General features: G+C 44.8%; 1 protein-coding gene across 1 annotated transcript in view; it reads right to left on the minus strand.

Moving 5' to 3' along the window:
• LOC121536461 (E3 ubiquitin-protein ligase Midline-1) overlaps positions 1 to 7,422 on the minus strand; it is a 61,362-nt gene extending 53,940 nt beyond the window's left edge. The window contains exon 1 of the mRNA XM_041843749.2: positions 7,370 to 7,422. The gene's annotated coding sequence lies outside the window, so the exon portion shown is untranslated. The remainder of the gene's footprint in view (positions 1 to 7,369) is intronic.
• Between the last annotated feature and the right edge of the window lie 8,761 nt (positions 7,423 to 16,183).

Here is a 16,183-nt window from a genome sequence, read left to right on the forward strand (position 1 = left end):
CAAGTTCCTCGGCGTACACATCACTGACAATCTGAAATGGTCCACCCACACAGACAGTGTGGTGAAGAAGGCAAGAAAGCGTCTCTTCAACCTCAGGAGGCTGAAGAAATTCAGCTTGGCCCTTAAGACCCTCACAAACTTTTACAGATGCACAATTGAGAGCATCCTGTTGGGCTGTATAACCGCCTGGTACGGCAACTGCACCGCCTGCAACCGCAGGGCTCTCCAGAGGGTGGTGCGGTCTGCCGAACGCATTACCGGGGGCAAACTAGCCGCCCTCCAAGACACCTACAGCACCCGATGTCACAGGAAGGTCAAAAACGTCATCAAGGACATCAACCACCCGAGTCACGGCCTGTTCACCCCGCTATCATCCAGAAGGCGAGGTCAGTACAGGTGCACTGTTGGAGCTAGTAACACAAGCATTTCGCTACACCCGCAATAAACATCTGCTAAATATGTGTATGTGACCAATACAATTTGATTTGATTTGATCATATTTTACAGTTACGAGAAAGGTTGTTTATAATTTCATTCTTATTATATTTAGATAGCATTTCAATGATTTTTTAATTCCCCCACTGTTGTTTAATAAGAAAAAAATCAGAAGTGACATACACAACTACGCAACGTACGACCAGTTTTAACCAGAAAGGTGTTTACATTTATTAATTTACATTGTAGTCTTTCTGGCATTATGAGGTATTGTTTATGGTCCTCTCATGATAAATAATTACTTTTGAGAATGTCTATCTACTGTAGGCGGACATCTACATTTTGACATCACGTTGAACAAGATAAAACTGCTGCCATTGTTCCTTCTGCTTCCTAATCAACACTAGCATATCAGCCCCCCTCAACAACAGTGGAGCTCTATTAGTCTCAGCTCTAGGTTTTTTCAGCCCTGTGTATTGTACAGACACTGGCCAACTGCTGCGTGCAAATACTGGCAGTATCAATCGACAGTGACTACTTTCCCGAACTGACTTAATGCACACCTCTTCATCACGTCCAGCTGATGAAACGTACAGATGAACAATGCAAACAAAGCCAGGGGGAAAAAAAAAACGAATTATTGATTTAATATTTCACACCCACAAAAAAATAAAGAAAGTGGCTGCAGCCAAACTTCTTGAATTTGACGTTTGTATACCGAAGCTCTACTACTTTAACTGGTTCAGCTTTATTTTGCATAAAGTTGCCAAAACTAAAAAAAAAAAAAAAACTTTATCCATATTCTCTTCATATCAACACACATTCTATAATATTGTATAAGTATATAAAGTAAAATTAGATTCAGATTAAGAGTAAGATTGCTTACTAAACAAACCAAACAGTAGAGATATCACCCTCCAAAGGATAAACCGTCATCATCAACACACCTACTAGGATGATACAATTTGGTAGCTTGTATTTGTTAACAAAAACACAAAACCAGCCCCCTCTGTCTGGAAACAAAGCTCCATCAATAAGAAAAAACAGAGAGAGACTCATGCAATTGTCCCTTACCAGTCACTTCTCCACACACAGCCTGGGTGACAGATGAACACAGCACTGTCACGGACACCTTGCAGAGTGGGAAAGTGCTGAGAACACCCCTTTCCTTCCTTCGGGAGCCTCTTTCTCTCTCTCAGCCCTGGTTGGTTTCCTGATTCATCAGCCTTTGCCACTATTTGTGAAATTCTCCTCACACACAAACACACACACACACACACACACACACACACACACACACACACACACACACACACACACAACCCTTTCTCTCTCTTCTCTAATCCCCCTCATAATAAATTTCAAATAACTGCAGCAGGCAGCAGTGACTTCTCAGGCTTTTCCTCTTTGTGTTGTGTTGTTGGCTGGGATTATTAACTTCCTCTTTGTGTTGTGTTGTTGGCTGGGATTATTAACTTCCTCTTTGTGTTGTGTTGTTGGCTGGGATTATTAACTTCCTCTTTGTGTTGTGTTGTTGGCTGGGATTATTAACTTCCTCTTTGTGTTGTTGGCTGGGATTATTAACTTCCTCTTTGTGTTGTGTTGTTGGCTGGGATCATTAACTTGGTCCCTGGAGACTTTATGAGGTAAATAATCCCCCTCTTGTGGTGGGAGGCTGTCAATCAAACCTGGTGGCGGGGACTGGGGAGTCTGGCTGCCAAGGAGACATCCCTGGTTGGTAATTAGGGTACAGCAGTGCCCTGCATGGAGATAAATGGGACATGTGGAAATGGGGATGGGGATACAGGGATATGGTATTGAGGATATGAGGATATGGGGAAATGGGGGTGAGGATATGGGGATATGGGGGTGAGAATATTGGGATATGGGGGTGAGGATATGGAGATATGGGGAAATGAGGGTGAGGATATGGGGAAATGGGGAAATGGGGGTGAGGATATGGGGATATGGGGGTGAGGATATGGGGAAATGGGGAAATGGGGTGAGGATGTGTGGATATGGGGGTGAGGATATGGGGATATGGGGGTGAGGATATGGGGATATGGGGGTGAGGATATGGGGAAATGGGGAAATGGGGGTGAGGATATGGGGATATGGGGGTGAGGATATGGGGATATGGGGGTGAGGATATGGGGATATGGGGAAAGGGGGGTGAGGATATGGGGAAATTGGGAAATGGGGGTGAGGATATGGGGATATGGGGGTGAGGATATGGGGAAATGGGGAAATGGGGGTGAGGATATGGGGATGGGAATATTGGGGTGGGGATATGGGGGTGGGGATATTGGGATATGGGGGTGAGGATATGGGGAAATGGGGAAATGGGGGAGAGGATAAGGGGATGGGGATATTGGGGTGGGGATATGGGGGTGGGGATATGGGGATTTGGGGATAGGGAGGTGGAGTTGGCACAGCTGAGCTGGCCTGTATGTTGATAATGGAGATAAATGACTATTTTGCAATAAGAGACTTGACACATGAAATATATGTGTACGTAGCTATGTACTGTAGATGCATTATTGTTCACCGTACAATTTCATTGCTCATACGCTACAGTTACAAGCGTACAGCTTGTGAGTACAGTATGAAAAAAAGTATTCAACACATACAGTAAGATCCTTTTTAATTGCATGAGAAGGGATGGCGTTGAGGAGAGTTGGCAGGTGTGTGTAAGGCTTTGGTTGCCATGGTGATGTGCAACAGATCCACAGTGCATCTTGGTCCTTGTGCCAAAAAGCACTCTAATATTTTCATGGCAAGTCCTCCAGCTCAGCTCTCGCGCTCTCCGTCTCAGATTAAAGCCTGCTTGTCTCCTAGTCAGGCCCATGGCTGTCTGTCTCTCCTGTCTCTCCTGTCTCTCCTGTCTCTCCTGTCTCTCCTGTCTCTCCTGTCTATCCTGTCTCTCCTGCGTCTCCTGTCTCTCCTGTCTCTCCTGTCTCTCCTGTCTCTCCTGTCTCCCCTGTCTCTCCTGTCTCCCCTGTCTCTCCTGTCTCTCCTGTCTCTCCTGTCTCTCCTGTCTCTCCTGTCTATCCTGTCTCTCCTGCGTCTCCTGTCTCTCCTGTCTCTCCTGTCTCTCCTGTCTCTCCTGTCTCTCCTGTCTCTCCTGCCTATCCTGTCTCTCCTGCCTATCCTGTCTCCCCTGTCTATCCTGTCTCTCCTGTCTCTCCTGCCTCTCCTGCCTCTCCTGTTTCCCCTGCCTATCCTGTCTCCCCTGTCTATCCTGTCTCTCCTGCGTCTCCTGTCTCTCCTGTCTCTCCTGTCTCTCCTGTCTCTCCTGTCTCTCCTGTCTCTCCTGTCTCTCCTGTCTATCCTGTCTCTCCTGCGTCTCCTGTCTCTCCTGTCTCTCCTGTCTCTCCTGTCTCTCCTGTTTCTCCTGTCTCCCCTGCCTCTCCTGTCTCTTCTGCTCTCCACCCCCAATCGTGAAGACGGGTAGAATGTTTTGAAAAGGCAAAGCAATTTGTATACAAAGGCTTTCTCCGCTGGAATGGACGTGTGAAGAGTGTTTCTGTTCCCACCGACCCCAAATCAACTCTTAAGCTGACGGTTTGACGTGGAGAGGCTTGAGGAGTGGTACTGATGAAAGGTTTGTACAAAGGATTCCCAACAAGGATGTACCAATGACCCATGACTGCCTCGCAGATGCTGTACACACGCCATGTTTGATTATTCTCACTCCGTTGACAGAAGTACGTCCCACACCCCTTATTACAGCACGTGACAACAACTCTACAAGCTAACTCTGACACTTTACTGTATACGTTTGACACACAATTGATGTTTCAGCAGTGTAGGTATCCTCCCGGAAGGCCTGTATTGAAATAGGTCTTATTCTATTCCCTATGTGTAGTCTCCAGGTAAAACTCCAGAGTATACAGGATTGCTCAATAATAGCATTTCCACTCAGCTTTTTAGAAATGCCATTATGACAGATGCTGTAGTGTCGTTGCCTCAGCAGTCCAGGTTATTTGGAGACAAGACTCTTTTTACTGGTAACAACTAGTTTACCAGCAGAAGGTCAAGTCCAATTTCACACCCATTTGGAGCTGAAATAAGGATTGAGTGGCAACTTTATTTTGTTACATTTTGAACCACCCCAAAAGGAAATGTCTGGACTGCGGTTTACCAACTGTCTCCACCTCGCCCACATGAAATCCAAACTGATCCTGAATCCAGGCTGACGCACAAAGCTGCATTTATGATGTTCTGAGAGAAAAGAGGCAGGAAACCAAAGCCTTAAGTTTTTTTTTTTATCTATAACTCACTTCTAAACAAACTTCCCTCAACAACATAATTATACCGATAACAATCAAATTCTGGTAAGTAATTGTGTAAGCCACATCTGACAGCGTTATAGTTTACATAGAGTACAAACTGAGATGGTGAGGTTTTAGATAAACATTAGACTGGCAGAAAATACAGCTTTGACTGAGACAGTGAGGTTTTAGATGAACATTAGACTGGGAGGAAATACAGCTTCAAACTGAGACGGTGAGGTTTTAGATTAACATTAGACTGTCAGAAAATAGAGCTTCAAACTGAGACGGTGAGGTTTTAGATGAACATTAGACAGTCAGTAAATACAACTTCTTCTGATCCAGAAGGCTTTGAATACAGTGCCTTGCAAAAGTATTCATCCCCCTTGGCGTTTTTCCTATAATGTTGCATTACAACCTGTAATTTAAAATGGATTTTAATTTGGATTTCATGTAATGGACATACACAAAATAGTCCAAATTGGTGAAGTGAAATGAAAAAAATAATTTGTTTTAAAAAATGCAAGAAAAGAAATTACCTTCAGAAGTCACATAATTAGTTAAATAAAGTCCACCTGTGTGCAATCTAAGTGTCACATGATCTGTCACATGATCTCAGTATATATACATCTGTTCTGAAAGGCCCCAGAGTCTGCAACACCACTAAGCAAGGGGCACCACCAAGCAAGCGGCTCCATGAAGACCAAAGAGCTCTCCAAACAGGTCAGGGACAAAGTTGTGGAGAAGTACAGATCAGGGTTGGGTTATAAAAAAAATATCAGAAACTTTGAACATCCCACGGAGCACCATTAAATCCATTATTAAAAAATTGAAAGAATATGGCACCACAACAAACCTGCCAAGAGAGGGCCATCCACCAAAACCCACGGACCAGGCAAGGAGGGCATTAATCAGAGAGGCAACAAAGAGACGAAAGATAACCCTGAAGGAGCTGCAAAGCTCCACAGCGGAGATTGGAGTATCTTTCCATAAGACCACTTTAAGCCGTACACTCCACAGAGCTGGGCTTTACGGAAGAATGGCCAGAAAAAAGCCATTGCTTGAAGAAAAAAATAAACAAACACGTTTGGTGTTCACCAAAAGGCATGTGAGAGACTCCCAAAACATATGGAAGAAGGTACTCTGGTCAGATGAGACTAAAATTGAGCTTTTTGGCCATCAAGGAAAACGCTATGTCTGGCACAAACCCAACACCTCTCATCACCCCGAGAACACCATGATGTTTTTCATCAGCAGGGACTGGGAAACTGGTCAGAATCGAAGGAATGATGGATGACGCTAAATACAGGGAAATTCTTGAGGGAAAGCTGTTTCAGTCTTCCAGAGATTTGAGACTGGGACGGAGGTTCACCTTCCAGCAGGACAATGACCCTAAGCATACTGCTAAAGCAACACTCAAGTGGTTTAAGGGGAAACATTTAAATGTCTTGGAATGGCCTAGTCAAAGCCCAGACCTCAATCCAATTGAGAATCTGTGGTATGACTTAAAGATTGCTGTACACCAGCGAAACGCATTCAACTTGAAGGAGCTGGAGTAGTTTTGCCTTGAAGAATGGACAAAAATCCCAGTGGCTAGATGTGCCAAGCTTATAGAGACATACCCCAAGAGACTTGCAGCTGTAATTGCTGCAAAAGGGGGGGGGGTGAATAGATATGCACGCTCATCTTTTATTTTTGTCTTATTTGTTGTTTGTTTCACCCCCAAAAATATTTTGCATCTTCAAAGTGTAGGTATGTTGTGTAAATCAAATGATACAACCCCCCCCCAAAATCCATTTTACTTCCAGGTTGAAAGGCAACAAAATAGGAAAAATGCCAAGGGGGGTGAATACTTTCGCAAGCCACTGTATTCATCAATGAATGAAAAGTGGTTATATTGTTTCATATATATATATATATATATATATATATATATATATATATATTGCATTTACCGTTCGCTCCGATGACTACCATAATATATAACAAATATTACAGACAGATGAATATTCATCCGTTCTAAATAAGGCCATTAGCAGCCAGGGGCTATTTCCTTGGTGGTGCTTGGACACGACAAATAGAAGAAACTGCGGGTCGGAAAAACCTTCTTGAAGGACAAGATAAGGGACGGCGCTGAGGCCTAATGGATCCAAGAGTCTAAAGCACATGGGTGAATAAGATGTAGGATGTGTCATATTATGGACTGGGTTCACACTGTCCATCCAATAATTAATCTACTTCTTCCAGTACTCTTGGTTTAGTCTGGTTATTGAACCATTTAACTTTCCATATGATTCCAACTAAACAGATTCATACTGAAGTTTTCTGAACATAATACACTTCTCAAATGTACATGGTTTCAGGTACAGGCATATCAAAACTAGCCACATTATTCCCCATCATCAGACAATAGTTTAAAAAGGTTCATAAATATACTAAAGAAGAAGACAATAAGAGTAATGTGATGTCCTTCAAACACTAAAATCTAAAGGATTCCTATAACACACTTGCAAATAAAAGTATACTGGTTATATCATGAATCAGCATGCAAAGAATCTCAAGATGCTACCCATCTCTATGACATCATAATAAATAGCTACACTCATAAATTACAACAACTTTCCACAATATACAGGCATCACAGTGTGACCAGTACTCACATTCTATGTTCCATGGTGGTCCTATCCAACAGAGACGAATGATGCAACTCCCACTGAATGGTTGTTAAACCCTCTACTGCATGTCACTGGCGCATGGATGAAACTCTGTCTCCAAACAAAACACAGCCACCTAGTTACTGTGGTGCCTCCCTTCCCTCTACCCCAGCCCCAGCCCCAGCCGTATGCTCACGGGAGCGTGTAACACGCTGTTGAGGCGTTATTTCCACTGGGTTACTTCAAGGACGCTGCCTCCGTTAAAGGCTAGGGCTGTGCTTTTGGCCCTGACACTCTTCTCTCTATTTCCCCATCCATCCCTTCTCCACCCCATGAGACAAAAAGGGAAGCAAATGTGGAGACAATGGCTGGGAGGCATGGGGAACCTTGGGGACTCTACAGAGAGGAGGCTGGGGAACCTTGGGGACTCTACAGAGAGGAGGCTGGGGAACCTTGGGGACTCTACAGAGAGGAGGCTGGGGAACCTTGGGGACTCTACAGAGAGGAGGCTGGGGAACCTTGGGGACTCTACAGAGAGGAGGCTGGGGAACCTTGGGGACTCTACAGAGAGGAGGCATGGGGAACCTTGGGGACTCTACAGAGAGGAGGCTGGGGAACCTTGGGGACTCTATTGTGAGGAGGCTGGGGAACCTTGGGTACTCTACAGTGAGGAGGCTGGGGAACCTTGGGGACTCTACAGAGAGGAGGCTGGGGAACCTTGGGGACTCTACAGTGAGGAGGCTGGGGAACCTTGGGGACTCTACAGTGAGGAGGCTGGGGAACCTTGGGGACTCTACAGTGAGGAGGCTGGGGAACCTTGGGGACTCTACAGAGAGGAGGCTGGGGAACCTTGGGGACTCTACAGTGAGGAGGCTGGGGAACCTTGGGGACTCTACAGAGAGGAGGCTGGGGAACCTTGGGGACTCTACAGTGAGGAGGCATGGGGAACCTTGGGGACTCTACAGTGAGGAGGCTGGGGAACCTTGGGGACTCTACAGTGAGGAGGCTGGGGAACCTTGGGGACTCTACAGTGAGGAGGCTGGGGAACCTTGGGGACTCTACAGAGAGGAGGCTGGGGAACCTTGGGGACTCTACAGAGAGGAGGCTGGGGAACCTTGGGGACTCTACAGTGAGGAGGCTGGGGAACCTTGGGGACTCTACAGAGAGGAGGCTGGGGAACCTTGGGAACTCTACAGAGAGGAGGCTGGGGAACCTTGGGGACTCTACAGTGAGGAGGCTGGGGAACCTTGGGGACTCTACAGTGAGGAGGCTGGGGAACCTTGGGGACTCTACAGTGAGGAGGCTGGGGAACCTTGGGGACTCTACAGAGAGGAGGCTGGGGAACCTTGGGGACTCTACAGTGAGGAGGCTGGGGAACCTTGGGGACTCTACAGTGAGGAGGCATGGGGAACCTTGGGGACTCTACAGTGAGGAGGCTGGGGAACCTTGGGGACTCTATTGTGAGGAGGCTGGGCTGGAGCTCACTCTAGCTGTAGTATGGCTGAAGCCAGATGGGGTCAGCCTCCAAGGCTCGGCTGCTTTGCTGCTTCCCATACACACACCCGTACAGCATCGCAATGGATAGACCACACTGCTCAATGAAAGCTACTCATGAGATCATGCGTGGTCAAATAAATGCAAGACCATACAAAGTGACAAGATCTAGGTGGGAAGGTTGACGTCTTCGTTGATGTCTCCAATGTTAGCAAGTCAGCTGTGACAGAACAGAGATGTAATGCAAGTGAACGCAAGCATGTGTTAGCGATAACTGTTTCACAGATTTATTATAAGGCTGTATTGAATATGTATCAATTCAACCAGACAGGAGAAAAAACATTAAATTGAGGGATAAATCCAATATGAACGGCACCGTACTGAACAAAATCTGCATCATTCTGTGAGAACATTATCACTCCTGTTTTACTCTACCTTATTGTCCCCACAGACAGTTCTATTGGCAACGTAGATTAGCATCTGATGTGGATGTGCCCACGATAACCATGGCAAAGGTTGAAGATTTGAATGACTCTGCCGCCCTATCGTTAAGAGGATCTCCCCCAAGGGCTCACTACTGAAAAACACACGGCTAATGAATCAAATAAGTAAGGGATAAACACAGACGTTCTGTACATTACCTTGGAAATAATGGACGATGCAGCAGGACGAGTTCATTTTTCCAAGGTAATGTACAGAACAGAGGAATTATCCCGCTTATTCCACAGCTGCCAAAGAAAACAATGCTCAAGCGTAAATGTATCCGTAGAATATTTTGTTGTTGTTGTTGTTGATATTTTAATTATAAGCGAATTCATACTTTCTCATCTTTTGGTTCTATATTTATGGACGCGATCCAGTTGTTCGCAGTGCTAGACTTGAGTGAAAGAGGTGCAGGATCTGTCTTTTTTCCAAGTCGGTCCATTAGACTATGTTCACAGAAATTCCCAAATGACATTATGCTGTAGAGACATCTGATTATTCATTGTTAAGGGTTCACACACATTTTGACAGATGGAATTTCATGACTTTTCCATGACTTCTCCAAGACTTTTAACCAAATGACATGAAAAAGTCAGCATAAATGTGGCATCGACACTAAAAGGCTGCTGCTCTCTGATCTCATGTAGACCTACTGTCTACTTCCGTTGTGCTCGCAACCAATCAAGGCACTTAACCCCCCACAAGTAGAATAAGTGCACTGTTAGGCTACTGTATAAAACACATGTGGTCAACTCTCCATCTGGAGAGCTACTGGGAGTGCAGGCGTTTGATCCAACCCTGAAACACACCCTACTCTGCTTATCAAGGTCCTGTTGAGCTGCTGATGTTTAGGCTATAATGTTGTGTTTTTATCAAGGTCCTGTTGAGCAGGTTGTTGGTTCTATATGTTCCGTTGCCATGCTCGCTGGCAACGTTCTTGTCCCATGCTTGCTAGCTAGCCAGCTAACTATGGCGAACACAGGCACGACCTATGCAGCCAGAATAAAAGCAAAGTAGCTGCGTTTGCGTTTGTTTAAACTGTTTTATATTGACTGTATCCAAATGAATGATGACGCCCATGTTTGCCTGGCATAGCTAGAAAGGTTTGCCTTCTCATCAGGACACTCAGCACTGTTCATTATGAGGAGATCGCATTGCATATCAAACTAGGCTAGAAGCTAGCTACCTTAGCTAAATAGTTTGTTGCTAGCAAACCTGTCAACATGACAACTGAATTAACAAATATTTGCTGAAAACAGCTGGTCAAACTAGAAATATGTGGGAGGATTTTACAGCATAGCACCACTTGTGTCATGACTGCAACAGTGGGCTAGGGACCATTAATGTTCATCACTCACCACCTTAGGTCATCAGATGCTCCAAAAGAAATACATGTCTGCAAAAACAAATCAATGCTGGAAGTTTTTCCTCGTTGAACCTGTGTTTACAATGTATCCAATTTCGGTTTGTGTGGTTGTTGGTTTAGCTTTCTGTAACTTTAGCATGTACAGTATAGTCTGCATGTGTAGGCACATATTGCGTCATGATTTCAAGGTGTCCGGATATCTACTCCAACTGTCCCGATATCTTTTCCAACTGTCAGTTATCTGGTTTTAATGCCCATTCTAGAATGCCCTTCTAGCCAATCAGAAACAAGTATTCAACAACGCTGTGGTGTAAGTAAATATATAAACGCATCACAGAGTCCTACAATATCTGATTAACCTACTTCTAATCTATCAAAAATATGACCTAAAGAATAGCAATGCCGATAACATCTAGTATCCTCATAACCTTTGTTTGTTGTTTTCAGTTTGAGAAGCTATGGTTAAGTGTCAACCGAGTGGAACTGGAAAGCAAAATGTATGCCACAGCAAGAGATGCACTGACTGTAAACAACCTTTGGACTGCTTTCTGATTAGCCCGGATAACATATAGTTGTCTGGGAGGGGCTATAGGAGGCATTGACCTGGAAGTGATGTTTTTCCTCTGGGCATAGGCTGCTACAGTACACTACAGCTTGATTGGTTCCATGGCTACGGCCCTTCCTGCCAGCACTGTGACATCAGATGCCATGCAGCTCCACTCTGCTCTCTCTCTCACGAGCTGTAGCCAACCAACAGCAGCCATGTTCTGAACTGACACCGTGTAGGATGTTATCAGGAGCGTAGAAAAATACTTGGAGGAACTGAATGCTGTTTAACAGTGTAATATGGAGGATTTCTACATTTCCCATGTTGCTTGGGTGGGGCATTCCCTAGTCGATATTACTCTGTACAGTTCTTCTCTACTGAAACGCTGTAGACTCTTAAAATATCATAACAGAGCTGGTATGTGTATCAAACAACATTTCTACCGTGATTAAGACTATAAAATAACTTTGCAGAAAGAGATGAATTTGGAGGTTCTCTGGAGTTTCACCTCTGGTGGTCCTCTGGTGGTTCCTGACATCTGACACCTCAAAAGGTCAGAGGTCATGTAATCTCCTTTCAAAGACAAGCGTCAGGATTAGACTGTTTACGATGAGGCATGCTATGACTAGCTACTCTGGCTCACTCTACAAAGCCACATTTTGGACACAAAGGCTGCAGTCAATGTATGACTCAAATGTCCAGCACATATAAATCATTCACAGAGAAGAGCCGGGATGAGTTGTGATCTGTGGTTTAGATGTGATACTGAATGTCTGTCGTTTTCCCAGTTAAACAGGAAGACAGAGGGAGTAACTTATGGGAAAATAAGATAATGCGTTGTGTTTATTTCCCCAGCACAGCTCATAGCCAAAGACTGTTGGCTTTATTTTTTCCTGAAAAATGTATCCTTTTGTAGGACTGTGGTGAAAGCCGGCCACATTCTTTACTGCTTGGAGAGCCCTATAATTGCTTCCAGCAGCTTCTGAGGGTTTTCTTAGACACTGTTAGACTATGAGATGGATGTCTTTATTAAGCCTCATCTCAACTTAAAGGGGCAACCTGCAGTTGCTTCATCCATTTCTGGACTTCTGAGTAATTAAATGTAACCATTGATTCTTGAAGAATATAACTTCTAAATGCCTCATGAGCTTAGTTTTTATTTTTATTTTTATTTCACCTTTATTTAACCAGGTAAGCCAGTTGAGAACAGGTTCTCATTTACAACTGCGACCTGGCAGTTCAACTGTCGTACCCCATCAGAACCGCAAATAGAAGCTTGTTTCACTCCAATGTTTGTAAACAAAGCAAAATGTAAACAAACACTATATAGCCTCAAAACATCAAATAAAATAAAATCAATTTTATTTGTCACATACACGTGTTTAGCAGATGTTATAGCGGGTGTAGCGAAATGCTTGTGCTTCTAGCTCCGACAGTGCAGTAATATCTAACAATTTCACAACATATACCTAACACACAAAAAAGTAAGGAATGGGATTTAAGAATATATACATATATGGACAAGCAATGACAGAGCGGCATGGACTAAGATAGAGTAGAATATTATAGAATAGAATGCAGTATATACATATGAGATGAGTAGTGCAAGATATGTAAACATTATTAAAGTGACTAGTGTTCCATTTCTTAAAGTGGCCAGTGATTTCAATAGGCAGCAGCAGCCTCTAATGTGCTAGTGTTGGCTATTTAACAGTCTGATGGCCTTGAGATAGAATCTGTTTTTCATTCTCTCTGTCCCAGCTTTGATGCACCTGTACTGACCTCGCCTTCTGGATGATAGCGGGGTGAACAGGCAGTGGCTCGGGTGGTTGATGTCCTTGATTATCTTTTTGGCCTTCCTGTGCATCTGTAAAAGTTTGTGAGGGTTTTAGGTGATAAGCCAAATTTTTCAGCCTCCTGAGGTTGAAGAGACTCTGTTGTGCCTTCTTCACCACACTGTCTGCGTGGGGGGACCATTTCAGTTTGTCGGTGATGTGTACGCCAAGGAACTCGAAGCTTTCCACCTTCTCCACTGCGGTCCTGTCGATGTGGATTGGGGGGTGCACCCTCTGCTGTTTCCTGAAGTCCACGATCATCTCCTTTGTTTTGTTGATGTTGAGTGAGAGGTTATTTTCCTGGCACCACACTCCCAGAGCCCTCACCTCCTCCCTGTAGGCGGTCTCGTCATTGTTGGTAATCAAGCCTACTACTGCTGTGTCGTCTGCAAACTTGATGATTGAGTTGGAGGCGTGCTTGGCCACACAGTCATGGGTGAACAGGGAGTACAGGAGGGGGCTGAGCACGCACCCTTGTGGGGCCCCAGTGTTGAGGATCAGCGAAGTGGAGATGTTGTTTCCTACATTCACCACCTGGGGGCGGCCCATCAGGAAGTCCAGGACCCAGTTGCACAGGGTGAGGTTCAGACCCAGGGCCTCAAGCTTAATGATGAGCTTGGAGGGTACTATGGTGTTGAATGCTGAGCTATAGTCAATGAACAGCATTCTTACATAGGTATTCCTCTTGTCCAGATGGGATAAGGCAGTGTGATGGCGATTGCATCGTCTGTGGATCTATTGGGGCGGTAAGCAAATTGAAGTGGGTCTAGGGTGACAGGTAAGGTAGAGGTGATATGATCCTTGACTAGTCTCTCAAAGCACTTCATGATGACAGAGGTGAGTGCTACAGGGCGATATTCATTTAGTTCAGTTACCTTTGCTTTCTTGGGTACAGGAACAATGGTGGCCATCTTGAAGCATGTGGGAACAGCAGACTGGGAAAGGGAGAGATTGAATATGTCCATGAACACACCAGCCAGCTGGTCTGCGCATGCTCTAAGGACGCGGTTAGGGATGCCGTCTGGGCCGGCAGCTTTGCGGGGGTTAACATGCTTAAATGTCTTAATCACGTCGGCCATGGAGAAGGAGAGGCCACAGTCCTTGGTAGTGGGCCTCATCAATGGCACTGTGTTATCCTCAAAGCGGGCGAAGAATGTGTTTAGCTTGTCTGGAAGCGAGACGTCGGTGTCGGTGACTTGGCTGGTTTTCTTTTTGTAGTCCGTGATTGTCTGTAGACCCTGCCACATACGTCTCGTGTCTGAGCCGTTGAATTGCGATTCCACTTTGTCTCTATACTGATGTTTTGCCAGTTTAATTGCCTTGCGGAGTGAGTAGCTACATTGTTTGTATTCTGCCATATTCCCAGTCACCTTGCCATGGTTGAATGCGATGGTTCGCGCTTTCATATTTGTGCGAATGCTGCCTTCTATCCACGGTTTCTGGTTAGGGTAGGTTTTAATAGTCACAGTGGGCACAACATCCCCTATACACTTCCTGATAAACTCTGTCACCGTTTCAGTGTATATGTCTAAATTATTTTCGGAAGCTACCCAGAACATATCCCAGTCCGCGTGATCAAAACAATCTTGAAGCATGGATTCTGATTGGTCAGACCAGCGTTGAATAGTCCTTAGCACGGGTACTTCCTGTTTGAGTTTCTGCCTATAGGAAGGGAGAAGCAAAATGGAGTCGTGGTCAGATTTGCTGAAAGGAGTGCGGGGGAGGGCCATATAACCATCTCGGAAGTTTGAATAGCAATGGTCGAGGATTTTAGCAGTGCGAGTACAACAGTCAATATGTTGATAGAACTTCGGCAGCAAGTCTTCAAATTTGCTTTGTTAAAATCCATGGCTACAATAAATGCAGACTCAGGATATGTGGTTTCCAGTTTGCATGAGGTCCAGTGAAGTTCTTTGAGGGCCGTTGTGGTATCGGCTTGAGGGGGGATATACACTATAACTATAACCGAAGAGAATTCTCTTGGGAGATAATACGGTCGGCATTTGATTGTGAGAAATTCTAGGTCGGGTGAACAGAAGGACTCGAGTTCCTCTGTGTTACTACAATTACACCATGAGTCGTTAATCATGAAACACACACCTCCGCCCTTCTGCTTCCCGGAGAGATATTTATTCCTGTCTGCGCGATGAACTGAGAACCATTCTGGCTGGACCGATTTCGACAGAATATCCCAAGAGAGCCATGTTTCCGTGAAACAGAGTATGTTACAGGCCTTGATGTCTCTCTGGAAAGAAATCCTTGCCCGTAGTTCGTCGACTTTGTTAACCAAAGATTGAAGATTAGCGAGTAGGATATTTGGAAGCGGTGGGTGCCTCCTAAGTCGGACCAGCAGGCCGCTCCGAGTGCCTCTCCTCCACCGGCGATGTTTTGGGTCAGCTGCTGGAATCAGTTCAGTTGCCCTGGGGAGAGCAAACAAAGGATCTGCTTCGGGAAAGTCGTGTTCCTGGTTGTAATGCTGGTGAGTTACCGCCGCTCAATTGGTAGAGCATGGCACTTGTAACGCCAGGGTAGTGGGTTCGATCCCTGGGACCACCCATACGTAAAAATGTATGCGCACATGACTGTAAGTCGCTTTGGATAAAAGCGTCTGCTAAATGGCATATTATTATTATTATATCCAATAGTTTTTCCCGGCTGTATGTAATGATGCAAAACACTTTCTGAGCTAATAATGTAAAACATAATACATAAAAAAAACAAAATACTGCCAAGTTTCCTAAGAGCTAGTCGCGAGTCCGCCATCTTTGTCGGCGCCAGGTACCCATGTTTGTAACTATCATTTTGAAATCATGGATGGTCAGTCCTTGCATCCATAGCTCTGTCTATGAATTTGTCCAGCCCTATCTCTCAGCTTTTTACCAAAACAGGGGTTGGGAATGGCTTTGTTATTGTTTCAACTGCTGATTGACACTTTAAAGCTGTTTTTCTCAATTCAGATGAAAAGGTGAGAAATGACTAGGTCATACAGCTAACAGCTGATTAACTAAACTAACAGTAGTCATTAGTCCATTCATGATACCCCTGCTCGAATCATCACTTAACTTTAATACAGACCCTATTGTATTGTGCCTTGC

This window comes from Coregonus clupeaformis, chromosome 23, assembly GCF_020615455.1.
Source record: "Coregonus clupeaformis isolate EN_2021a chromosome 23, ASM2061545v1, whole genome shotgun sequence".
Classification (NCBI taxonomy): domain Eukaryota; kingdom Metazoa; phylum Chordata; class Actinopteri; order Salmoniformes; family Salmonidae; genus Coregonus; species Coregonus clupeaformis.